Source organism: Pelodiscus sinensis, chromosome 16 (assembly GCF_052426305.1).
Source record: "Pelodiscus sinensis isolate ZL-2025 chromosome 16, ASM5242630v1, whole genome shotgun sequence".
NCBI classification, from domain to species: domain Eukaryota; kingdom Metazoa; phylum Chordata; order Testudines; family Trionychidae; genus Pelodiscus; species Pelodiscus sinensis.
The window spans coordinates 10,704,813-10,731,777 of NC_143067.1; the positions used below are offsets into that span (position 1 = coordinate 10,704,813).

Here is a 26,965-nt window from a genome sequence, read left to right on the forward strand (position 1 = left end):
CTCCTGCATCCTCCTCCTGGCTAGACACCCTACCTCCTGCTTGTTCCTGCACCCTCCCTCCTGGCCAAACACTGCACCTTCCCTTGCTCCTTCACCCTCCCCCTGCCTAGACACCCTACTCCCAGCCTGCTCCTGCATCCTTCCTCCCATCCAGACCTTGCACCTTCACCTTCTCCTGCACCCCACCTCCCACCCAGACATTGAACCCTCATCCCCTTCTGCTCCCCACCTCCTGCCCAGATCCTGCACCCCCATTCCTTTTTCTGGCAGCCCTGTCCCACACACTGAACTCCTCTTTTTGTCCCAACCCCAGAGCCTGTGGGGGGGAGGGGTCCACAAAATCCACTGACCCTGGAACCCCAGAAGAGAAAATATGGCCTATGGGAAGCTCTGAACCTTAGTCCTCCCTGTTCCTCCCCCTCCCCGCAGTGGGGCTAGAGCACTAGAGGAGTGAAGTGTCTCAGGTGGTGGCCATATCAGGAGGTTTTTGGAGGTGTGGGGGTTTTTTTGTTTTGTTTTTTTGCTTCTCACGTGTGTGGTCCTCAACTGATTTTTTTTTTTTTGGGTGGGTCAGTGGCCTCCGACCCAAAAAAGGTTCCCCACTCCTGTCATAAATACAGAAAACATGGGAACCTTTTGTGTTGGACATAAATTAATATTTTACTTTATTTAAAATGAAGCTTGATAAACGAACATGTGAAAGTTAAAGCACTTAGTCTGTTTAATAATTTAAATGAATATTTCCTTTCCTACTGGTTAAATTAAACCATTCTCCCTAGCTGCACTATTAGCAAAATGTCTCAAGCTTAATTATGTAATTAATGGCAAGTTTCTATTAGCAGGTGATAGTCCACGGAAAGGTTTGCATTGAGCCAGGTGGGCCATGGGCCAAAAAGTTTGAGAACTACACTGTTGCAGGGGAGTGGGCACATGGGCGTGCTGGCAGCGTGGCAGGGCTGAGGGAACAGCACTAGAGATGTTAAATTTAGTTTAATCAGCTAATCGACTAGTTGATGGATTTTCCATCAAGTAGTCAATTAGTCGATAAGCAGGGAGCTGCAGCAGGGCACCAGCCAACAGGCTCTTAATACATTAAAAAGGTTAAAATGTAGCATGAGGGACCCAGCCTGAACTGGACAGCTGATTCCCAGCTCATGCAGGGTCCTCCCCACTGCGCACCAGCCTTTTAAATGTATTATGAGCTTGTGAGCTCTTAATACATTTAAAAAGCAGAGGCACTTCTGGGACCAGGTGCGAGTCAGGAATCAGCTGATTCCCAGCTCATGCCTGGTCCCTGCTACCCCTCTGCCTCCGCTCTCGGGGGGAACCAGCTTTTAAGCCAGCTCCCCCCAGCATCGGCTTCTGCTCCCTCCCTTGCTGCTTCTGATAGAGGCAGCAAGGGGTGGGGGAAGCAACTAGTCGAGGGACTAGTTGACTCTTCGATAAGCTTTTGTGGGATAAGGGTCCCGCTCCTCCCACCCTGGGTGTGACCAGACAGCCAACACAGGATAAGGGACCTGGTGAAGGTAGGGAGGTGGAGTGGATTCTTGAGTGGACTAGGGGATATGGCATTTGCCCGGGGAGCACCCTCGAGGAACACCCCAGGCCCAGGCTCACTGGGCAGAAGCCCTGCCCTTACTCACCTGGTACTGGCGTCACCAAGCAGGTAGAGCAGCAGCAGGCAGAGGTGGCCGAGGGAGAGGAGGGCCATGCTACCCGCCATGATCCCAGAAGGTAATTTCTACAAAACCTTTATTACTACATAAATGTTTAGTATGTTATAACAAAATCACATTACCAATCACACTTTCCACTCATTTTTCATTTAACCTCTCTTATGCACATTCAAGGTATGTCTAGACTACAGGCTTTTGTCGACAGAGGCTTTGTCGACAGATAGGGTGTGTCTAGACTACATGTCTCAATCGATGGAGGCATGTAGATTAGACAGATAGGCAAAGGGAAATGAAGCTGCGATTTAAATAATCGCGGCTTCATTTAAATTTACATGGCTGCCGCGCTGAGCCGACAAACAGCTGATCAGCTGTTTGTCAGCTCCGCACGCTAGTCTGGACGCGCCGCACCGACCTGAAAGCCTTTTATTGACATCCCCCTTATGCCTCGTAGGATGAGGTTTACAGGGGATGTCAATAAAAGGCTTTCATTTCGACAGGGGAGCGTCCAGACTAGCGCCCGGAGCCGACAAACAGCTGATCAGCTGTTTGTCGGCTCAGCGCGGCAGCCATGTAAATTTAAATGAAGCCGCAATTATTTTAATCGCGGCTTCATTTCCCTTTTTCGAATACACAAATCTACATGCCTCCGTTGACGGAGGCATGTAGTTTAGACGTACCCATACTGTCAACAAAGCTTCTGTTGACAAAGAGCGTCTAGACTACATGCAGTTCTGTCGACAAAGCAAGCTGCTTTGTCGACATGAGAGTGTAGATGCAAAGGACAGAACTCTGTCGACAAAAGGCGTTATTCCTCGTAGAATATGTCATAGAATATACGTTATGTCGACTGAACTCGGCGGTAGTGTAGACGCAGGTATAGTTTGTCAACAAAAGTCCACTTTTGTCGACAAAACCCTGTAGTCTAGACACACCCTCGTTGCATGATTATTTTGAACTTCTTTATATTTAAAAATATTGTGGTCCACATTTACAAAAAAGCACCCCCCACAGAAATTCCTGCATACAGGGCTGCAGGGGCTAACCCTGGCAAAAGAGATCCAGCCCACGGGCCGGTATTTGCCCACCCATTGTGTAGACCCTATTTTGACAAAAGGGATTTTTGCTGTGCTGTCAGTAATCTTCCTCCCTGAGCAGCAATGTAAGAATTCTAACCATGTCTATGCTAGTGGTTTGATTGGTTTAATTTGGGCAACTGGGGGGCAACTTAGCTAGGTCGATCTAAATTTTCAGTGTAGACCAGGGCATAAACTGAAACACGAGTAGTAACAAAATGTGTATTTATGTCCCTGCTTGTAATCTGTGGTCAATTTTCAGAGTGTGGCAGGTGTCACACTTAATTCATCTCTTCCTTGCCGCTCACTTAGTTGCAATGGTGAGAAATTCTTTCCTCCATCTTTGCTAGCTAGAAGGCTGCCCCCTTAGGGTCAGGACCAGGCCTCAGTGTCTGCTTTTATCATCTCCACCTCAAACTGCTGGAGGCAGCACTCTGCTTATAGCTCACCAGGTGGACCTTGCACGGGCTTCTGCTGGTGCAGAGCTTACATTAGATTGACTAGAAGCAGGGATGCTGGAACAGGGAGGTGCAGGAGGATTGGAGAAAGGGGCGCGGCCATCACTTTTAAAAGTGGGGGGCCTCTGTCCTCCCAATTTTACCAGCCATAAGGAAGGGTGGAGAATGGGGGCAGGGTCTTGAGGAGAAGGGGCAGTGTGGGAGCGGGTGGCGTGGGTAGAATGGGCAGCAGGGAGGTAAGGGCTTGGAGGGAATGGGTGGTATGGGAGGGTGTAGCTACGGTTCAGGTGCTGGTTCCCCCACTCTTTTAGGGACCTTCTTCCACTCCTGGCTAGGAGACATTCTGCAGATTGTGGGTGCTTGTGACGGGGCGAGGCAGCCCCGCACTGAACCTGCAGGGCCCAGCCAGGGTTACCTGGCTGCAGAAGCCCCTCCCCCACAGCCCTACTGAGCATGCCCGGGCTGTAGCTGTGCTATAAAAGCTTGGGGAAGGACTCAATCAGGGGAGGCAGCTGGAGGAGAAGGACCGGTGCAGGTAGCTCCCACTCAGCTGTTGCCGGGGTCTCCAGGGCTACGTCTACACTGGCCCCTTTTCCGGAAGGGGCATGTAAATTTCACGAGTCGTCGTAGGGAAATCCGCGGGGGATTTAAATATCCCCCGCGGCATTTAAATAAAAATGTCCGCCGCTTTTTTCCGGCTTTTAAAAAAGCCGGAAAAGAGCGTCTAGACTGGCCCCGATCCTCCGGAAAAAGTGCCCTTTTCCGGAGGCTCTTATTCTTACTTTGAAGTAAGAATAAGAGCCTCCGGAAAAGGGCACTTTTTCCGGAGGATCGGGGCCAGTGTAGACGCTCTTTTCCGGCTTTTTTAAAAGCCGGAAAAAAGCGGCGGACATTTTTATTTAAATGCCGCGGGGGATATTTAAATCCCCCGCGGATTTCCCTACGACGACTCGTGAAATTTACATGCCCCTTCCGGAAAAGGGGCCAGTGTAGACGTAGCCCAGGAGAGGCCAGAAGGGACGCGGAGGCGAGTTGGTGTAACCTGGGGACGCCGGCACGGAGCTCGCAGCAAGCTGGGCAAGTACAGGGGAAGGAACCCCAGGGGACCAGGTAGGAAGTGGCCCAGGGCAGGAGCGGGAGCCGCCTCTCGCGCCCAGAGAACCTCAGTGCGTTTCGGCCGGATTGCCCCGCTGAGGGAGTGACCCATTACCCGGTCTCCCACAGGGCCCTCGGCTGGAACCCGGTGGAGTAGGGTGGGCCTGGGTCCCCCTACCTGGGGTGCATCCCCGCTACAACCCTGAACTACATGGTGGACTCAGGCCGGAGGGCCTTGGCCTTGCTTAAAGGGCCAGCTATAAACTGCATTGTGACTGCATTGTGGACTCGGGCCGGAGGGCCTTGGACTCAAGAGGGCAGGCAGGAGGGGCCCGCCACAGTGCTGTGTGCTGATTCTGAATTCATTTTGAGGTCCTGGCCCTAAACTAAAGGGGTAGGCCTCGACTCGTCTAGGGGCTTCTCCTCCCTCTCTTCCTCAGAGTAACGCTTGCAGTCTATGGTGATGTTAAGCTGATGGTCTCCATGAAGTTCTCAGGGACAGGGTTTCTGTGAAGAGTGCTCCTTGCTGAGGGTCAAGATGAATCTAAATCTTTCAACTTTTAGTGTATCCTGTCAAAGTATCTCTTCCTTCAAACCATTGCACAATAATCTTGGGGGAAGAAAATTGGCCCCATATGCTCTCTTTTGGCAGACCACAAATAAAGACTCTGGTCAATACAGCATGAAATAAAGCAGAAGAGGGGCAGTGTATGGACCTCGATGGACAGGTATGATGCTACTCAGGTGCTACCCCAAGAGTGTCATTAAATATGCACAGATTAGATGGTCGTCAAGCTAATTTCCTGTTTGAAAGCATATAACGCAGTTTGACTAGCAAGCCAAATTGAAATGGAGATCTTGGGGCAGGTAGAACAAAAAACTTTGTTGGATGATCCATTGCTTCGTTGAGCCCAGCTAGACTCAAGGTAAATGTCATTTTTCACTTTAGCAGTCTAATCAAATCTCTCCCGGTGTTGACATTTTCATGGTACAATTAAACAGAAAGCTAATTTACTTATTTACTTTCAAGAGATTTCCAGTGCTTATGTAACAACATACCTTCTCACTGTAGCATACACCAAGATCTCACCTCTTTGGAGAACAGCACCGTCCTTCAGTGCTGACGTCACAAGGGAACAAAGTAGTCTTGTGATTTAATATCAAGGAAGATATGACCTTCTCGTCACTGTTTTATTAGGTCTGACACGGAATGGGAATCCAGTTACGTGCAAATAACTGAAAAGCTTGACCCAGGAGAATGATCTTTCTGAAGATACCAAATACCAGGATTCCATGTGTAAAGCCAATAGAGTCTGGTCATTGGCAGGAAGGATTGAACCTGTGATCTCAGGGGTTAAAGCCATGTGTCTCTGCTGCATGAGCTAAAAGCTACCTGGTGCAAACTGTAGAGCAGACTTCACTCTCCATTGTCAGTGATTTCAGTGCCACTGAATTACACATGGATAACCTATAAAATTGCTGCTCAGCTTCCTAGTTGGCCTTTGTGAAATTTTAATTTTCCTTTGCCAAAGTATAAAGGTCAAGTGCTTTGATTTTATGGAAATGGGATGGTCACCCTCTCTATTTAGTGAACAAAGGTTCTGGTCTATCTTCTGTTCTTGGTTTCTGAATGACTCTGTGTGATACTATTGAAAATGATTTCTTCTCTCTATATATATATATTTTAGAATGTGTCCGTTTGTTCAAGAACTCCTCCTAAATGGTAAGAGCTCTGGCCACCAAATTTGGTGTGCCTCTTCTTCTTATCCTAACTTAAAGCAAGGTCAGGGTTTGATTGTGCCAGGAAAACTGGAAGTGCCGGGAATGAGACTGATATCCAGAATTTGAAAAGGGAGGGGCAGAGAGAGGAGACGCAATACTGAGAGTGGTCACTGGGGGCAGTGAGCCTGCAGGAGAGAGCTATACTGCAGAGGGAGCACTGGGGGCAGCTGCAAGAGACTGGCCAACTGGGAACAGGGCTCTGCAACTGAGCAGATAAGTGGCCTCCTCCCCAAAACAGTGCTGGGGGAGAAACCCTGGTCCACCCCTTCCCCAGAACTCCCCTCATCTACAGGCCCCCCCAAACTTCATCCACCCCAGAGACTTCACAGACTGTGGGGGGGCCACTGCAGGCTGAGGGCAGCCCCTGGAGCTTCTTCCCCAGAGAGAGCTTGCAAACTTGGTGTGACTGCTGCAGAGTGAGGCCAGACCCTGGAAATTATACTCCCCACCATAAAAAACCTACAGGCCATAGGGGGCTGATGAAGGTCATGGAGAGCCACTGCAGGATTGGGGCAGCTCCTGGAGCTGCTGCAGGTTGGGGGCAGGTCCTGGAGTCTGACCCCACCAGAAAGCCTGCAGCCCGCTGATGGTGGGCCACTGCAGGGTGGGGACAGTCCTTGTGCCTGCCCCACCATGGAGAGTCTGCAGGCCATGGCGGGAGGGGGGGAGGCCTGTAGCCTGGGTCATCCTTCAAGCCCCCCCTCTCCCCCCAGAAAGCTTGCAGGCTGTGAGGGAGTGGCAGGAGGCAAGGCCTGGCCGTCAGAGCCTTGCCTCCCCGCCAGCTGCAGGCTGGGGCCAGTGCATGCAGTTTTGGTCCCCCAGGAGGAGCTGCTAACCAGAGACTGCGCCCCTGGCCCTGCAGGAGAAGTGGCTGGTTGGAGAATGCAGGCCTGGATCCCTGGGAGGAGCTGCCACCACAGCAGAGCCACCTTCACCATCTTAGGTAGCCCCGGTTAGCTCGCCCCTCCCCAACACCAAACCCTGTGCCTTGAGGCTCCCTCCCAACACCCTGCCCTGAGCCCTCCACCCCTTGCCCTGAGCCCCACCACTCTTCCCAACGCCTGCCTTTCTGGCTATGTTACTGCTTTAATCCCTTCCTTGAAGGGCCCATCTTGTGCTGCTTGCAAGATTTCTGTTCCTGTCTGTCTACTGAGAGACGCCAGAGGAGTGTTTGGCTGGCAAAGCCGTAGAGGTGGGCGACCAGGAAAGTAGGACAGAGCTCTGGGAGAGACCGTAAGGTCTAGGACAGAACAAATCTTAGTTGTTGGTGGGAGGGTCCCTGAGCCAGAACCCGGCATAGAGGGCAGGCCCAGCTTCCCCTGCCAGCCAGTGAGGGGGTGCCATTCCGAGAGCCATTGTGAGGCAGTGAATAGGAAGACTGCCTGAGCCTGTTTGTGGGAAGACACTTTCCAACCCCAAAAGGGGAAAAACATTTGGTACCCTCCCCAGAGCACCGAGTCACAAAGATGGAGCACATGGGTGACCGGTATCCTAGATGGGGGCAGGCATTGCCTTCCCAAACCGCCAGCCTGGCCCCGCCCACACTCCGCCCCAGAATGCCTGCTGTAGGCATTTTGGGGGCAGAGTGTTGCTGCCCATGGAGTGAGAAAGAGGCTGCAGACCCAGAGAGAGAGGCTGACAAGAAGATGACAAACCACCACAGGAAGGGGTGATAAACTCATGAGAGATTCCCTACAGTGACCGGGAGGAGGCATCATCCCTGCAGGGAATGGACCATCCCATCACAGAAGGTTCCCCCTCAAAGTAAAGTGTATTGATGCTCTGAGGACAGTGACATAGAATATGGTAAAGAAGGAAACTCTATGCTCTTCTCCTTCTCTTGCTGGTGTTTGCTAATAAGGCAAATTGCCTCATTTCTTGAAATCTCCCCTTCTTGTCAGTTTGCTGGGCCACTTTATTGTTTATATGTAGACAAGGGTAAACCCCACTCCTTTGTCTAAGGCAGACTGTGCTTATGCGTTGCTTGCCAGACATGTTAGAGGAGCATAATTCTGGGATATATGCATACCTTTTGGTACACACCCTGTGCATGCATCATACAAGAACATTAATGTTCTGTGAGTTTTCCAATGTTATCTTACAGGCCACTTTTTAGATACAGATTATGACAACAGTCTGTGAGGTGTGTTGAATATATCAGGTCTGATGCAGTAGTGAACCACACCCAGGTCTCCATACCACAAGGGGCCCACGTCTAACACATCATTTTAAGAGTACAGTGACCAGTGTTGACTGATGCAGGCAAGAAAGTTCCCAGTGCCATGAGTGGACGTGTTGGTAAGATCAAAGGCCTGTTTTAACCCAACTGTTTTGATTCTACTGTTTGGAGGTAGCGCTAGCCCATGAGGTGAGCATTATTCTCTTGGAACACAATCCTGAGAAATAGGGGTCACACTGGTTCCTCTGCAGCGTTAAAACCAGAAAATTGAATTTGCTTATTGAACATTCATTTCACCTCTTCAACAAAAGTTCAGCGCTGAGAAGGCACACAACGGCTAATTCGATTCTGTCAAAGGTGACAAACAGGTACTACGTTCTGCAGCTGCTAAAGCAAGTGCTCTGGAAGTGATGTGCACAGACAAAGCTGGTCAGTGTTCCTGCAAATCAAATGCGATACCCCCAAAATAGGCTTGATAGAATTTAGTGCCAGTAACTTGTCCTTTGCGAACAAGGATTTTGTCGGCCTTCTTTCTCTGTTCTTGTGGCAGCCTGAGCTTTTACCCACACATCCTTTGCTGTTTCACAAACAATGGGGAGGGTGGGGGTGATGGAAGAGGCTCTGGCCTATTCGTTTCACCCTTGTGTGTTCTTGACAGGTGAAAAATCCCATTTTCCCCTCAGATGTCCCTCCAAACATGCTAGGCTTCTGCCTTGCTGCATCAGTGCTTCCACATGGCTGCCTTTCTGATGCCTGTTCTCTTCTTGTCTCCCGGAGCAGGATCCATGTGGGAATTTCATCCCTCGGAAAAGTCAACTCCGAGTTGTTGTCTGTCAGTAGCATGAAGTGGAATGGAGAAGGAAGCTTCCAGAGTAAGGGTTTATTGACTCGAAGCCAGGGTTAAACCTCCAGCGGAAACCAGTGGCACACAGCTGTCTAACGCACTGGGTGAATGACAGTGTGTTGGGATAATGCGATGGGCACAGGGGACACGGACTGCTCTAAGGACATGGAGGGGAAACCTGATTCACTCATGCCCCTGCCCACACAGAACAGGAATTGTGCTTTGCCAAGCACAGCTGCCATCTCCTCTGGAAGGAACACAGAGGGCCCTGAGGGAAAGGAGGAACCAAATAGCAGAGCCGCCACTTTTCCTGCGAGAGGAGAGGAAGCAAGAGCAGAGAGTAACTCATAGCACAGCTGCTGCCATCTCTGGAGGGGGAAACCGGAGAAGCAGAGCTGGCCAGTGGTGATGGAACTATTTTTGGGGTGGGGATGCTGAGCTGCATCCTCCTTCCCCCCCCCGCCCCCCAGACCTGTTGAGATCAGGTTGCCAACTCTCCTGGACTGGGCTCCATTGCTGTAAATAGCACCTGGAGAGCTGGCAACTCTCACTGCCCCAGGCTGGGGCCACAACGAGAGGCAGCTGCAGAGCCCTGGGGCTGGCGGAGCCAGTGGGCCGCAGAGCCTGTGGCAGGGCCAACGGTCAGTGGGCCCTTGAGGGCCGGCAGAGTCCATGAGGCTGGGAGATGGCAAGAAAGGACTGTCAGAGATCACAGGGTCAGTAGTACCCCTCGGGCAGGGGCAGATATAGGGCAGGGCGAGAGGGGCAGCCGTCCTGGGCCCTGCGCTTCAAGAAGCCCCACGCATGCGCCGTGGCAAAGGGGGGCCCCACGAAATTGTGCTGCCCTGGGCCACGCGAAATGGTCATCTGCCCCTGCCCTCGGGAGCTGGCAAATCCTGCAGCAACAGGACCTGGGGATGGCAGGTGATGGCAAATCCTGCAGTGACAGGACCCCAGAGGGCCAGCAAAGCTGATGGAGCTGGCAGGACCCCATGGGAGCTGCCAGAAGGCCTGGACCCAGGGCTGGAGGAACCAGCAGCAGGGCTGGCCCCCAGGCCTGGGGAAGCTGGGTGCAAAATCTAGAGGTGCTGCACCACCTCCCACACCCCTACTTCCTGTGCCTGTGGAACTACCCTAAATGAGAGAGGCCTCGGTTAGCAAAGAAGCAGTAGCACCCTGCAGAGCAGATGGGGGCAGAATTCATTAATTAGGGGGAGAGTGGGAAGCCTGGAGTTTGTCTGTTGAACTCGGAGGAGGCACCCAGAATTTACTAATGGGGGATGGGGGAAGCACAAGGTGTTAGAATTGTTCTTCTTTACATGGGAGGATTGATTTTGTGGGGAGGATGGGGATGGGTCGATTGTATTGGAAGAGATGATGGGACAGTGTGTAAATTAAATAGACAGGGCACGGGGATGAAGGGAAGGGAAGAAGATATTTTTCACCTTCATTAGTAGTCTCAGTTCTTGGGCAAGCAGGTGTCAAGGAAATCCAGCCTGACTCTTCCGTCTTAGCTGTTTGCCTTCGGAATTACTGTTTTGTCCAAAAGAGCCACTGTGCAAGAACAACTTGCTCACAGGCATCACAAACCATGAAGCATCCAGCTGTTTCGATGTGTGTGTTTTCTTTGAAGAGTTACCAAGCACGGACAGATCACCCTGGAGCCTCCTGCAGAGAGAGACCCACCGCTGAGCATGACTTCTGCAGCAGGCAGCGGGTGAAACAAATTTAGCATGATTAAAAGATGACAGATAACTTCGGTGTCATAGGTGATCTTCTCACTGAGCAGCCACCGTACAGAACAAGCTTCCTCTATGCTGCAGCACCAATCTGCCTTGACTTTGCTTGGGAAGGGGGCAGTTTCTCTGAGCGAGGAGGCAGCTGCATCTCCGCGGACCAATCAGTCTTGGCCTTCTCTTGCAGAGATGGCCAGTGAATGGGACATGAACACTTGTCCACTGTGAATCAGACAGATGCCTCCAATTCATCTCACATAAGGCAATGGGCAGCTGTCTGATCTTTTGGCCACTAATGAACTAGTGAGGGGTTACACAAATTTAGCCGGGTGCTAGCCAGTGCGGCTGACAGCCTCACTTGACCCCTAGGCAAGGCAGAAAGGGACTCCGTGCCCTCAGAAGGGGCGGAGCCTCCAGCAAAAGGGGTGGGGCTGTGGGTAGGTTCCTTTAGGTGCCTTGCAGTAGCTTCCCCAGGAATTGAAATTGGGGGGGGGGGTGTTTGAATTTTCAAGGGGGGGTGTCAGGGCCGATGAGGGGTGAGACCGTGAGGGTGAAGGTGGGCTGGATGGCACCACAGTTTACAAAACTGGAGAGGTGTTGGGGAAATTCAGGGGGAGTATACACCTCCATGGGGGTATGTAAGGAAATCCCTGAATTTCCACGCCTACCCCAGGCAGCCCTCAGTGCTGCCTGGAGCATGCAGTGTAGAGCTGTGGTGGTAATTTAAAGGGCCCGGGGCTCCAGCTGCCACAGTGGTGGCAGTGCCTGGGAGCCCCAGGTCCTTTTGAATCGCCAGGCCCCAGGGCAGTTTCTCTCTTTGTCCTCCTTGTCAGCACAGGCCTGGTGCTACCTATACCTCTCTACTGCTGAGGCCCTGTAGAGGGTTATCCAGCTGGTTTGGTATAAAAGCAGAGCAGTAATAGGCTGTACTGGCCATTCAAAGATTGGAATGGTTTAACAGCCCATAGAAAAGGTTAGTTTCAATCAAGCAGCATGAAAATACACGCAGCATTAAGTTGTACTGGCTTTGCTCCTTATTAGCTGTCACTGATGTGAAGCAGACGTCTCCAGCGCATCATCCTATTTACCTGGAATTGCACAGCTTGTCTTTGTTCTGTTTGCAATAAGATTTGCAGCTTCCCAAGGGACCCTTGACATTTTGTAAGCCTTTTTACTGCTAAGGGAACCTGCTAATTAGCTGAGTTCCAATAATCCTGGTCAAAGTTTACTTCTAATTAACCAAGCTGACAAGAATTCAAATAAAAATTACTCTTATAAATGAAAGGTTAACCACAGACTGGTGTCAGTCTTCGTCATCGCTTTAGATGGATCAGAGTGAAAAAAATCATTGCACCTTAATGAAAAAGGGAGAGTCAATTCCTATATGAAAAGGGCAGGCTTCCTTTTTTGAAACCCAGAGGTGCGGTTTTTGGTGGACAAAATGCTCACTCCTCCCATCCCAGAAAAGAGTTTGAAGATGATAAAATATTCCTATTTACAGTATTTTCTCCCTATGATTGACAATGTAAATGAATCTGTAAAATCCACTTTTTAAGATTCAGACATTCACAGAAAAAAAATATTTAACACAGTCCAGCAGCCTTAAAATAATTTAAACTCTTCGGAAGGGTTTGGGTTGGGGGGGGAGGTATTTTTTTAAACAGAAGCTCATTATTTGTTGAAATTCTCTCTGCAAACAGGAAGCACCTGAAATCTTGGGTCAGACATCTGTCCCGAACAATGTGTTGGCCATAGAGATTGGTCCTAGCTAGGGCCTGATGGTGTATTTGTCCTGAAGGGCCTATGGGTATCTAACTTGTTTTTTCTACAGCAGTGGCTCTCAAACTGTGGGTCCAGGCCCCAAAGTGGGTCACAATCCTGTTTCAATGGTGCTACCAAATCTTGCTGGGGTGCAGGATGAAGCCAAAGTCCAAGCCTTGCCACCTGGGATTTGGGCCTTAGCCCTGGGCAGTGGGCTACAGGCCACCACTTGGGGCTGAAGTCCTTGGGCTTCAACTTTGGTCCCCCCTGCCCAGGTCACTGAGGCTCAGGTTTCCCCCCTTTGGGGTTGTGAAGTAAGTTTTGTTGACAGAAGGGGTCACAGCCCAGTGAAGGAACAATCCGTTTCACACATACAGAATGGGAAGCAACTGTCTAGGAAGGAGTACGGCAGAAAAGGATCTAGGGGTCAGAGTGGACCACAAACTAAATATGAGTCAACAGTTGCAAAAAAAGCAAACATGATTCTGGGATGCATTAACAGGAGTGTGGTGAGCAAGATACAAGAAGTCATTCTTCTACTCTGTGCTGTCTAGGCCTCAGCTGGAGTACTGTGCCCAGGTTTGGGTACCACATTTCAAGAAAGATGTGGAGAAATTGGAAAGGGTCCAAAGAAGAGCAACAAAAATGATTGAAGATCTAAAAGACATAACCTATGAGAGAAGACTGAAAGAACTAGGTTTGTTTAGTTTGGAAAAGAGAAGACTGAGAAGGGACATGATGGCAGTTTTCAAGAACCTAAAAGGGTATTACAAGGAAGAGGGAGAAAAATTGTTGTCTTTGACTTCTGATAATAGGACAAGAAGCAATGGGCTTAAATTGCAGCAAGGGAGGTTTAGGTTGGACATTAGGAAAAACTTCCTAACTGTTAGGGTGGTTAAACACTGGAATTAATTTCCTAGAGAGGTTGTGGAATCTTCATCACTGAAGATATTTAAGAGCAGCTTAGATGAACATCTATCAGGGATGATCTAGAAGGTGCTTAGTTTTGCCGTGAGGGCAGAGGATGGGACTTGATGACCTTTCGAGGTCTCTTCCATTTGTAGTATTCTATGATTCTATGAACTTTGCAAACCCCTGGGAATCTCTCCTTTAGTCAGGAGGATACATATTTTTCATGATATTTAGCAAACATCAGCCCCCTCCGCTGTTCAATTCCTGCAGCTGAAATCAGCCTGCACAATGAAGGTTGAATTTTTGTCACGGTTACAGATTGCGGGTAGTTAAATTTCACTGGAGCTGGCTTGTGACTGTTGTTAATAATAAAAGCAGGTGTGGAGAGGGCCTGCTGGTGTGATGACTGAAGCGTGAGCCCCGAGATGCTGGGATGAGGAGGTTTGAGAGCCTGAATCCCGCTGTGGGGCTGTGGGACCCTTGCGGGATGACAGATCCAACCCTGCTGCCCCAGTGCTGCAACTGCAGTGGGAAATGGAATCTTTGACTTGCGTGACCTCTGTGACAAAATTTTCCTGTGGCTCCTCTGGGCTGCAAATAGCAAACCGAAGCCAATGGGCGCTGTGAGGCTCCGTGGTCATGGAGCCAGAAAATAAACAAACCACAGCAGCCAGTTAGCAGGTTTCTCAGGGTGCATCCATGGACCTTTCTGAGAAACACTGGGCTTGCAGCTTTCCCAAAGGGGGCCCATGGCCACTTTGAGAAACACTGACCAGGATAATGTATTGGAGAGGTCCTCTCTTCCCTCCTGCCCTGTCCCCCCCAGTTCTCCATGGGTAGAAGCAACTTGTACCTTAGTGCCCACACACAGGGCCGGATTGAGGTCTTCATAGGCCCAGGCCCTCTAAATTAGATTTATATAAATAGATCAGGGAGAAATGCCCTATCGTGTAAACGCCTAATATCTTGCACTTTAATTTTCATTCTTGAAAGTGGTGCACTTTGTGAGCAATTCATTGCAGTTCGTTCTAAAATAAGACGACGTGACCAAGAGAGAGGCATATTTACATGCCTGGTGAACAAAGCCATCAGGAGAGCAAGTGGGGACAGGAGATCACTTAACAATCTTAATAAAGATGGAGACTACATCTGGACACTTTCCTGCCTTTTGTGACAGGAGTGCTGAATGGTGGGAAGACAGCAGTGCACCTAAACTCCAGCAAGAGAAATGCTTTGTTTGGGCTCATGTCTCAAAGAATACATTTCAAAAGTTTACTGGAGTATAAAAAGAAAGGGGAGAGAACCCAACACTTATCTGTCGCTCGAAGAACCAAAGAAACCAGCACTTTGATTCTGTAAGAGTGGATCCTGGCTGGAACAGCCAGTCAAGTTGGAGAAGTTGCTGTAAGCAGGGAAAGCATCTTGAATCAGAACTTTAGCTGATTAAGTTAAATTTTACTTAGAAGCATTGTTTAGTTTTGTTGGTTTGTAACCATGTTTATCTCCATTTTTTCTACCTGATATCATTTAAAGCTGTGTCTCTTTGTTAAAAACCTTTTCCTTTACCATAAGCCAACTCCGTGCTTTAACTGAAGTGGAGCATTTGTTAAGCCCAGTTATGTTAATAAGCTGCATTGTGTTGTCCCTTTCAGGCTATGTCTACACAACATTTTTTTGAGGAAGAGCCAATGCAAATGAAGCACTCCTTAGCATTTTCTTGCACTTCATTTGCATGTAAAATAGAGGTATAAGGATCTTGCGCAAAAAGGTCTTTTTGCGCAAAACGGACATGTCCACACTGCTTGTTTTTGCGCAAAAACCTTGCGCAAAAAGGATCGGAAGAGATTATGCAAATGAAGTGTGAGATTATGCAAATGAATCCATTTGCATTGGCTCGTCCGCAAAAAAACATGGTGTAGACATAGCTTAAGGGAGCAGCAGATTTAGCTTCTGCAAGCGTTCGACAATAAGGATGGACGCTACAGGGCAGGCAGTTTTGAAGAAATTTGGGGCAGGGAGGATGTTGGGGTCACCCTACCAAAGTAACTAGGTTGTGTCAGATAGCTGGCTGTTGGTGTCAGGGCTGTGAGCCACAGCAGCAGAGCATTTAAGAAACCCAGAGTTTCAGCACATGCAGTGACACTATCCATTTTAGTGCTAGGCTGAACCACAAAGCATCACAGTGGGTAACTCAAAGTATTGCACACACAGTGAGGGTGTTCAGAATCATCAGGAATAACATAGCAGCTGTATGTTGACTAATGATAGCAAATTATTAAGATTCATTTAGTAGTTTTCTTATTTTCAAGTCAATTACAAATGTTTTTAGGCCCCAAACATTTTTGTAGGCCCTCAGCACTGTGCCTGTTGTGCCTAATGTATAATCTGGCCCTGCTCACGTGGTGTTGAAAGGCAGCTAACACCTCCAAGCTGCTGCTGGCCACTGACATAACCCAGCCACCTCCTGTCCCCTGGCTAACGCGCGGCAGGAAGGGGTTAACCCCTAAGGATGCATTGTGCTCCAGGGCTCAGAGAATCTGTCTGCTGGGGCGTCAGCAAAGCTGGGCAGAGGTGACTGCGAGGGAAGGTGCTTAGCAGATAGAGCAGCTCCGCACTCACTGGGGGCAGGACTCAGTGTGGGAGCAGTGTGTGGAGAGGGTGCTATCTCCTTGCCTGGGGGGCTGCTGCTGAGTCTGCAGGGTTAGGGGGCAAACAGGCTGGAAATAGCTTCCTCCCCCCTCACTGCAGAGGTGCGGGGTGGAGAAGCTTCCCCAGGCCAGTGATGTGTGGGGCTTTGGCACATTCAGTGCTTGGCTCCTCTTGGTCAGTGCCTTAGGCCGGAGGGTCGTGAGCTTTCCTGGATGCCAGCCCAGCCAGAGGCACTGGGGGAAGGAAGGAGCCTTCCAGGCAGGCTGTTGGTGAGCTGAATGATCTGACCAGGGGCTGTTTCTCCTCACGGTGCCAGGGCCTGCCGGGGAAGGGGGGTTATGGAAGAGCAGTGGCCTGGAGGGGGAATGGACACAGCAGGGAGAGGACAGTGAGAGGGGAAGCATGCAAAGGGCTGATGGGTGGGCAGCAGAGGTGACATGTAACCGGCCATGGCCAGTCCACATTCACCAGCCACCACAGCAAACAGCCAGTGCTGGCTGGAAATGGCAGGGGGGGGAGGGGAAAGTGACAGCCTGCTGGGCAAGACCCAGCACTCAGCGGGGACTGCACCCATGGACCATGCAGGGGAGCAGCCAGCTGGGCAAAGCTGCAGTATGTGGAGCCACCAGCCTTGCACTCCCACCCCCATCATCAGCCACCAGACCCTCCCACCCCCACGCACTGCTGGTGTGTGGGCTGCTGGTGAGCCGGGATACAGCCAGCAGCAGGAAACACCAGTTACTGATAGGAGGGGAGAGAGAAAATACGGGACAATTGGCCTATTTTTTAAAATTAGGAACACTTGCAGGAGGGCTTAAATATGAGACATCTGGTCACCCTAGGCAGAGAAAGCCACTCATCCCACCAATGCAGTGAGGAGAGTAGAAAATACTATGCATAACTGCAGGGGTTGTAACAGGAGGCTGGAGCTTAAGGATATTAGATTAATGAGCAACATTATGTAACTCCCCTCACTTTCATTTAAATCCCCCCCTTTCTCGTCCCTCCTCCCTTGGTCTGTTATCTTTATTTTCTCTGATACAGATTGTAAACACTTCTGAGTGTTTTGTGTCTTTATAAAATACGGTACGAAGATAATGTGCTCAACACACATGTAGCAGTTGTAAAAGAATCTGGTCATGACAGTCCAGGCAGCAGCCAGCCTGCGCTAGGCTAAACGGATTTTCGGTTTATAATTCTGTTTAGAAGTATAGTAACGTGAGCCTTATTACATGATGCCCTATTTTTCTTCCAAACCTTCTTAATCTCATCAACATACTGCTCCTCTTAAACCCCTCGGAACATTTTCTATTGTAGCGGTACTTGACTCTGCTTCAGCTCTGTTCTGTTCAGCAGCAAAGTTTACCTGCCACAGCAGAGACATCATTTCCCTCCCCTGCATTCCCAGAGAAAGAGAGAGAAAGAAAAAGAGAAACAGAAAAGAAAGAAAGAGAAACAAAAAGAGAAAGAGAAAGAAAAATCGACTTGACAGTCACTTCTACAGCACAGGAGCTGAAGGGAGATTGTTTAATAGTGGACTCAGATTTTCAAGGTAGTTTTTTATTTCTTGGTCAGAAGATCTCTTCAGGAAGAGGCAGGAAGTCCGGTGTCTTAACATCTGGAAAAGTTATTTCTCCTAGTGTACGTCTACATTAGCTCGTTAGTTCGAGCTAGGTAGGGTAATGAGGGCAAGCGGAGTTGCAAACGAAGCCCGGGATTTAAATATCCCAGGCTTCATTTGCATGTTCCCAGGCGCCCCCATTTTTAAATCCCCCTTAGTCCGAACTCTGTGCCCGCGGCTACACGCAGCACGGAGTAGGTAGTTCAAATTAAAGATCCTAATTCGAACTACCGTTACTCCTCATATCCTTGTGGAATGAGGAGTAACGGTAGTTCAAATTAGGCTCTTTAATTCGAACTACCTACTCCGTGCCGCGTGTAGCCGTGGGCACGGAGTTCGGGGGATTTAAAAATGGGGGCGCCCGGGAACATGCAAATGAAGCCCGGGATATTTAAATCCCGGGCTTCATTTGCAACTCCGCTTGCCCTCATTACCCTACCTAGCTTGAACTAATGTGCTAGTGTAGACGTATCCCTATATAGTGAGCAGTAAATAACAGAATGGTATGGATAGAGTTTGAATTCCATAGGTGGGTTTTGTGAACTGGTTACTGTTTTTATTTGTAAGATTTTAATGAATAAATTACATTTCTCTGTGGTATTTCACTACTTGTTAAATAAGTAAATAGCTGTGGCAGTGCATTGGGTTTAAGGTTCCCAAGTGGGATGCTTAGCATTAGCAGGATTGCATTTAAGTTTAGTGAGTTCCTTGAGATGGGTCCAAACCACAAATTTCAGAGCTGGGGTCCACCAGGGTTTGGAAGCCTCAGCTCTGAGGTTTGGGCTAGGTGTGAGGTTTATATTTTGATTCAGGCTTCCTCACAGTTGCAGAGCATTCAGATCTGGAGTTCTGGTTAGACCCATCATTAATTAAGAATGGATATATTTTTAAAGAGTGTGGTTTCCCTGACCTTACGTCACCAAAAAAACACTTGCAATAACTTTGTAAAGAAAAGCACTGTAGGAATCTGGAAACTGATGTTGAATACTGAACCATTAGTTTTGCTAGTGATTTTCATGCAGGGGAACATGGTTCCCAAGGTGATTGCTGCAATGGAGCTAGGTCCTAAGGCCAAGAAGGCCATAGAGAAGTCCTCCAGGCCGCTAGAGTGTCTAGGAAGAAACCAACCAATCACAGAAGGAACTACAAAAAGGAGCTTCAGGACTAGAGGCAGCTCAGTTGCAGTTCAGACCCAGAAGGGAGAAGCTCAGGGCTGGTGGGCAGAACCAAGGACAGCTCAGAGTGGGGAGCTGTTTAGAACTTCCTCTGCAGGAGGAGAAGCCCTGGAGGCACCACTCTCATACCCAGTGGGGAAACAGACTAAGAGAATGGATTGAACTGAGACAGCTACAGGGATGGGCCTGGAAGGGGTTGTGATTTCACACAGGAGTGTGATTCAGCTGGAGGGTTAAGTAGGCAAAAAGGCTTTTAAAGAGACAGTGCAGGCAAAAGCACTCTGCAAAATGCGGGTGCTGGTGGGTGTTATACACTGTTATAATCGCCAACAGGTTTTGGGGTGGGCGAATGTGGTTCTAATGCTTCTCCCAGTCTGTACAAGAAGTCTTTCCAGAGGCACATTTTCTCACTTAGTTGAAACGCATCTATGCTAGCAATGCCACACAGATCTGTGCAACAATTCCCACATCACTGGTCAAAAAGTATTGTGAAAAATGGCACAAAGGATTCAGGGAAGCCTTGGTGTAATTGGTAAGCTGTTCTACGATTACTTATTCAGGGACAGGACTTGGCCAGTGCCTGTGTGGTAATGTCAGGCAGCCTGAGCTATGTTCCTCATCTAGCAAGCTCGAAAGCAGAGTCCCCTTTGTACTGACCACAAGTGCATCCTGTCTTTTCATTGTCACAAGGGACATTGCAAGGAGGCATAGCGGTGAGTGACTGAACATGAAGTAAGGGCGGGGGGAGGGGGTAATGTAAGAACCTCTTCTGCCTAGACTAGATTTATCTGGTTAAAGAACTAAGTTGCCTTTATAAAGCTATTAGAATGCCACCGTTTATGTAAAGCAATAGTTCCCAAACTTTTTGGCCCATGGCCCAGCCTGCTCAAAGCTGACCTTTCTGTGGTCCACCAGATGATAAAATGGGTGCAGGAGGGAGTGTGAGTGCGGGGTTTATCTGGGAGGTAGGGAAGGTGCAAGAGTGGGGTGGGTGGATGGGGTTTTGGCATCAGGTGAGTGCGTGAGGGGGGTGCAGGTGCAGGGTCTGGATTTGAGGAGGATGGGGGGCACTTACCTGACTCCATGCCTCCCACTGCTCCCAAGCACTACTCCCTGCTGCTCCCATTGGCCATGATTCTGGCCAATGGGAGCAGTGGAGAAAGCCTATAGACAAGTGGTTTTCTGTGCTGCTGTTCCCCCAGCCAGGGTCAAGGGGTGCAGCAGCATATGGAACTACTTCCTTTCTCACAAGCCACATCTGGCCCGTGATGCTCCCTCCCCACAGCAGGAAGCTGGCACTGGCACTCCAACCTCTCAGGGAGAGAGGGTGTGGAGTTGGAGCACCCCACTGCAGTGGGGGGTGAGCCCTGAGCCAATGGCCCACCTATGAGATAGTTGCATATCATACTTTAGAAAAAAGAAAAAAGTAGTTTTGTTAATTCTCAAAGATAAGGGCAAGATGAATTCTGGGGAATGCAGAATGTAATTCCGTACAGGTGACATTTCCATCAAGCCTAAATAGGTTGTGACTAATAGAAAGCCTATTAAATGACATAAGTCAGTGAAGTGGTATTGAAAGCAAACCATTTGCTACAGAACACCGTCAGCGCTAATCACAACACGTCATTCATGTTGTTCTAGTCAGTCCTTCAGCACCCGCTGGCCAGACTGACTGTCAGTGGCTCCAGATGCGCGATCGACATAGTGCATTGCAGCCCAGAGCCCCTGTGCTATCTGCCAGTCTGAGCCTCCTAAGAAACTGGGATTACAGGTGTATGCCACCGCACCCAACCTGCCATGCAACATATTTAAAAATGAGTTATTGTGGGCAGGATAATTCTAGCATTTATTGTGCTTGTGAAAAAGACAAGCTTTGGTGTTCCAGAGACCTGAAAAAAGAGCTCTACGTAAGCTCAAAAGCTTGTCTCTCTCACCGGCAGAAGTTGGACCAGTGCAAAATATTTCCTCACCTATCTTGTCTCTCTTTTAGGGCATGTCTTCACTACCTACTGGATCAAGAGGCAATGATCGATCCAGGAGAATGTGGGAGTTGATTTATCGTGTCTAGTATATGTGCAATAAATTGACCGTTGAGTGCTCTCCCATCGACTCTGGTACTCCACTGGAACAAGAAGAGTAAGCAGAGTGGATGGGAGAGCGTCAGCTGTTGACATACTCCGGGGAAGATACTGCGGTAAGGAGACCTAAGTACGTCGATCTCAGCTACGTTGTTCACCTAGCTGAAGTTGCATGACTTAGATTGATGGCCTGAGATGGTATAGACAAGGCCCCATGGTGGGACCAACATGACAGTGCTGCAAAGATTTCTAACTTTGTCCTCTGAGTGTTTTGGAGCAGCTCATTAGCATAGAGTTGAAAGGACAGTGTCACCTTATGCTGATTAGGGCACATGTATGCTACAAGTGCTATAGTGGCATAGATGCAGTGCTGTTGCCATGCCACTGTACACACTTTCTGTAGCAATGGAAGGGTTTTCCCCCATCACTATAATAAATTACCCCATCAAGAGGCAGTACTAGATCAAAAGAATTTTTCCATCAACGTAGTGGTGTCAATATCAGTGGTTCAGTTGGTTAACTATGTCTCTCGGGGTGTGAATCTTTCATACCCTGGAGTAATGTCAGCCTAATGTGAGGTGTAGACCAGGCTTAAGTCAAGACAGTGGCATTAAAGCACAGCCACTATATTTGAGCCTGCTGTTTGTCTTGCTATACAGTGTACTCTTTTCTCAGGGGACTCTTTTTTCATGGTTTTTGAAGTTCAATCTAATCAAGTGTTTGCCATCATAATTAAAAACTGTTAAATCTCACGTCGCTTAACCATAATGATGGGCCTAGGGGAGGGAACAGAATTTCCTCAGTTGAGCCTTAAATGAAAACAGGCTCTCTTAATGAATGCACCAGAGAGGAGTACAAAGCCCTCCTTCATTATTATGTATATTACAGTAGCACTTCCAAGCAGTAATTGAGATCAAGGCCTTGTACTAGACACTGCATATGCACACAGTAAGATGCCATCCTGCCCTGAAGAGCCTGTTTTCTGAATACACAACACAGAGAGAGGATGTGTTTATTGCATCATTTCATAGAGGGGAAACTGAGGCATAGAGAGATTAAATTAATTACCCAAGGTCATAGAGGAAGTCCGTGACAGAAATAGAAATTGACCTCAGGTCTCCTGAGTTCCAGGTCAGTATCTTAGGGTATGTCTACACTATCCCCCTAGTTCGAACTAGGGGGGGGTAATGTAGTCATACGGAGTTGCAAATGAAGCCCGGGATTTGAATTTCCCGGGCTTCATTTGCATAAAGCCGGCCGGCGCCATTTTTAAATGCCGGCTAGGTCGGACCCCGTGCCGCGCAGCTACACGCGGCACGGACTAGCTAGTTCGAGGTGTACAGCTAGTTTGGATTAGGAAGCCTAATCCGAACTAGCTAGTCCGTGCCGCGTGTAGCCGCGCGGCACGGGGTCCGACCTAGCCGGCATTTAAAAATGGCGCCGGCCGGCTTTATGCAAATGAAGCCTGGGAAATTCAAATCCCGGGCTTCATTTGCAACTCCGTATGACTACATTACCCCCCCCCTAGTTCGAACTAGGGGGGTAGTGTAGACATACCCTTAGTCAACAAACCCTCTGTCCTCAAGAACTTTATCCTCTGTCAGTGGTTCTTCCTACTTAACTCAGGCCTTTTCATAGCTCCTAAAGCCACTTCAGTTAACTTCTCACCGTTTTTTGATTGATTACTGAATGGTTTAATTTATTCACTAGTCACTAAGCCAGAGTCAGAGCTGGGCTAAGCAGATGCAATACCATTGCTGCACATGCTTACACAAGGCTTGAATTTTGTCCAGTTTGTCTATTGCGCCATTATCTGCCATTAATAATCTATATCTTATAATTCTGTAAGGCATTTTGGAATTGCACCTTTAAGAAAGAGGCTGTATAAAACCAAGTTTTATTGTGCTGCCTTTGGACCACAGCATCCTCCTTTTCTGCACCTCCCTTCTCCCTAAATTTACCTATTAACTTGAAAGGGAGAAGGCGAAACTGTTGTACCTTCTCTCCCTCCACCTCCATTGGGTCACCAGTGATTTAGGACAGTGCGGAAGGCTACACCAAACTAGATGTGTGCCATGGGTCAATATAATTAGTCTGACACAGAATCCTGAGGAGCATTTTCAATGCTTCTGCTAAGGATAGATTTTCCCAAGCAGTTGATCAGATGCTTAGTGCGCTGTTATTGAAAATAAGACCCTCTATCACCATGCCATGTTTTTCTAAATGAAAGCTCATTATTGTAATGATTATTATAATGTCTGATATTTATATTTTAGGATTTGCAAACCTACTCAAACTTCCTAAATAAAGACCTAGCTTAAGAAGAAAAGGTCCAGACAAGGGGGCAAAAATTTAGTGTACATGGGGTATCTCCAAGAGAACAATAACCAAAAGGGTATGAATTATTTTTGCCCTCCAATTACAAAATTCCAGCAGCAAAGGAGATTTTTCTGGGGGTATGAATTCATTAGGAATCTTTGTTTTCGGTGTTGTCCACACCTGGGAGCATTAAGTTCTTTGCTATTAGCATTTAACTCTACATATAAGTACTCAAAACACTGAAGTTTGCAGGCAAGCTTGAAGTCATTGTCACTACTGGAAATAATTGATAACAAATGATGACGACTAACGAGACCATCCAAAACACAGATACATCAAATCCAAAACTGGTTTCTGTGGGGGAGCCTGCACTACCCTGCCTTGGCAATAAATGGTGATGTCTGATTAGCCCAAAGTGCGGATTTCTGGCCTGTTTCAAGTCTGGTGCACAAGGCACGCAGGCAGGGCCCGAGAGTCAGGAATTGTTTTGCATAACAATGCAGATTAAGCAGGGTACACGAGACCACATCAGAAAACACAGGACAAGCTGCCTTGTACTGGTACTTCTATTTCTGATCAGCAAAAAGGACAGATGCAGTCCTAAAACTGTCAACTACGCACGTCGCAGCAGCATCCTGAGCAGCAGGATGTTCCCCAGATAGGGGCATTGGGCATTTTACATATCCTACACAAGACGTAATCAATTGGTAAATATTATTAGAATGACCAAGTCTCACTTTACTATAAATGGGGTTTAGTAAGACCAATCGATGGGAGGGAATGGGCAGGACTGACCAACACGTCCTGCTCGATGTAACTAGAAGTAATTAGGCCCTTCACACTGGCGGCCCAGTGCGTGGTGTTCCAACGTGTGGGAAAAAACAGAACCATGACCTCCTGTCTGGCACTGTAGGTAGCGTACGGGTGAAGTGTAAGTGAATTAGGCATTATTATTGTATATAGTAGATCTTTTAGTAATTGCTTTTGCATTGCTTTGCGCTGTATTAATTGCTTTAGAATTTATAGTATTTAAGGTTTAAATTGTACAGTATTTGTTCTTAAGGCTTGTAAAACTTAACTGTATTAACTGCTTAAAGCTTGCAATAAATAAGAAAGTGGTTAAGTAGCCCTAGAGTGTCCTGGTTTCCCTTGGATCTAAAATAAATCGAACCACACGACAGTTTCCAAGAAGGGTTTTATAGCACAACAATATTAATGTTAAACTGAATAGTATTTACCAGCCACGTGAATTGGTTTTATACAGGCCTCACATTTATTAGTCAATAAACAGCTGTCACCCAAAGCATTTCTGTAACACATAAAATGACACTGCATTTGCTCATGCACATTTGTACAGACAATATCCAATTGAGCTTACAGTTTGAGGGAGCCGAGTCCTTACAGTGGATAGTGTTTTCAAATGTTTAGCTCAAGTTACATTCTTACAGACTGGTCAAACTGATTAGGAGCCATGCAATATAGATTTGTTCCTTGGACATTGTCTCTTGGCCACTCTCGCTCTCTAGATGTTGATATTGCCTTTGTGATTTTAGTATCTGAACAAAATTTGGACACTGTTTTTAGCTCACATTTAGCAACTGCAAATATCTTTCCCGGCTTCATTCAGGGAAACGATCTGTTTCAAAGGCCACAGGTTTTCTTGAGCTGTTTTCAACCTTCCAGAGGAGTCTGTTACATTGGATTACAAAGTTTAGCATTCGAGTGCACAAGGCTGGTATAACTTAGTCCATTATGCAGTACAAATATAATAGAAATATATGTTATGGTCAATGTTATCCAGTGTGGAGACATGTCATTGTGATAAAAGTGTGATTTGAACTGTGTCCACATACTGTATATTGCCACAACTAGGCCCACAACACCGATTTACGCTAATGATCGTTCTGTATTGCTTATGCATTTCTAGGTCTGATCCAGTTCTAGTAAAGCCAATGGAAAAGCTCTGAGTGACCTCACTGGAAGTTGAATCTGACCACAGATAACAGTAGTGCATGGAATACATAGGTAAGGTTACATTTGGAGCCAATGAAGTTACATGTGCTTATATAGGGATGGTTTGAGCCAATATCTTAAAATGCCATCCCCACACCTACTTCCCTGCATTCCCCCTGCTGGGTAGATGATATCTCCATTCAAAGCAGAGTATGACTGTCAACACTTCACCCAAATGAAGCCATAAGAAATAGCAATGTGAAGAAATCAAGGCACAATTATTATTCACATTGCATTTTGAAGCAATCGAAGTGTTCAAAGTGTTTCCACCTGGGTAATGAAGAGCACTTTTTTTATGCAAGTGTGATAAGATTTGACAAAAACGGTTACTTAATTTAGCTCTGATGAGAATGACATGATTCAGCAACAGAATGCGCTTGTATAACTATTAATGTTATAACAATTGTATTATCTCTGGAGCAAGAATAAAAAGACCGTGGCTATAATTCAGCCATCATTGATGGCAGCAGATTTCTTTGATTCAGGGACCACACAGTGAATGGTAATGTGGCTGCTATGTCATGGAAGCAGACTGGATGTGCTCACTCTTGGGTTGCTAGGTACTTTCATTTTTTTTAATAACAAATATCTTTTCTGTGATTAAAAAAAATGGTCGATGGGAACTGGGTGCATCAATCCTTGATTGCCTTTTGCTAGTTAATTCATGCATGATGTTATTTGCACTCCCTCTGGGCCAGCGATAAAGAGCCATTCACAGTAAATCAGCAGCGAGATTTTTGATCGTAAATTATAAAATGAAGAGGCAGAGTAGGTCTGTGCCAGGAAAAAGAAATCTAGTAAGTGGAGAAAAGAAAGTGTAGGAGAAAGTATGTGTTCATTGCTCTTCCTGCTATACTTATACATTTCTGTACCTGTACACTGACTCTACCTTCTGCCAAATCACAGACATACAACTTACACTATCATTTGTCACCTGTGTAGGGCTTTCCTTGGGGCTTATTTCAAGCTTGGAATTGTGTATAAAGAAGCTCTATTCATAGGACATATTAAAGAGATGTATGGTCTTGAGCATAACTTCCTAGGAAACTGCGGTTTAGGAGAACAAGGCCAAGTTAATACTTGTCAAATTAAAAGGGGCTATGTATAATGAGGAAGAGCAATTTCTAAGTGTATAGTATTATAATAGGTACATTTAGGCATTTTTATCTGTTACCACTCACTAGCATGAAAGGCTTTAAATGTATCATGGTTCCTGACTCTTTTAGGCCCTGATCCTTGCAACAGACACTTATGCACATGTTTCATTTTACTGCCTTGATGAGTTCTACAGAGCGACTTGCAAACAACCTGGCTGCCACTTGTGCACCCCCTCACATCCAGGGTATCTGTGCATCGCCCTGTTCAGTATGCTCCCTTCTCCAGCCTCTTTTGCACAGATTCCACCCACTTTGCTCACCCAATCACAACATCCCCTTTGGGATCTGGCTTTATTCAGTCAAAACAAACTCAAATGTGAAACTCCAAGCCCCAAATCTCTGCCCCAGGGTCTTACTTCACCTGGGTGAGCAAAAAAGCTCAGAGGCAGCCTGCTCTGAGTGTTAGCTTCCCGCTGCCCTACTCAAAACAGACTCCC

The 26,965-nt window shown here is 47.7% G+C and overlaps 1 long non-coding RNA gene across 1 annotated transcript in view; it reads left to right on the top strand.

The window, feature by feature from the left end:
• LOC142818737 (uncharacterized) overlaps positions 1-26,965 on the top strand; it is a 132,629-nt gene extending 105,664 nt beyond the window's left edge. Inside the window, exons 2-3 of the long non-coding RNA XR_012896376.2 lie at positions 20,952-21,155; positions 25,286-26,965. This is a non-coding gene — a long non-coding RNA (uncharacterized LOC142818737). The remainder of the gene's footprint in view (positions 1-20,951; positions 21,156-25,285) is intronic.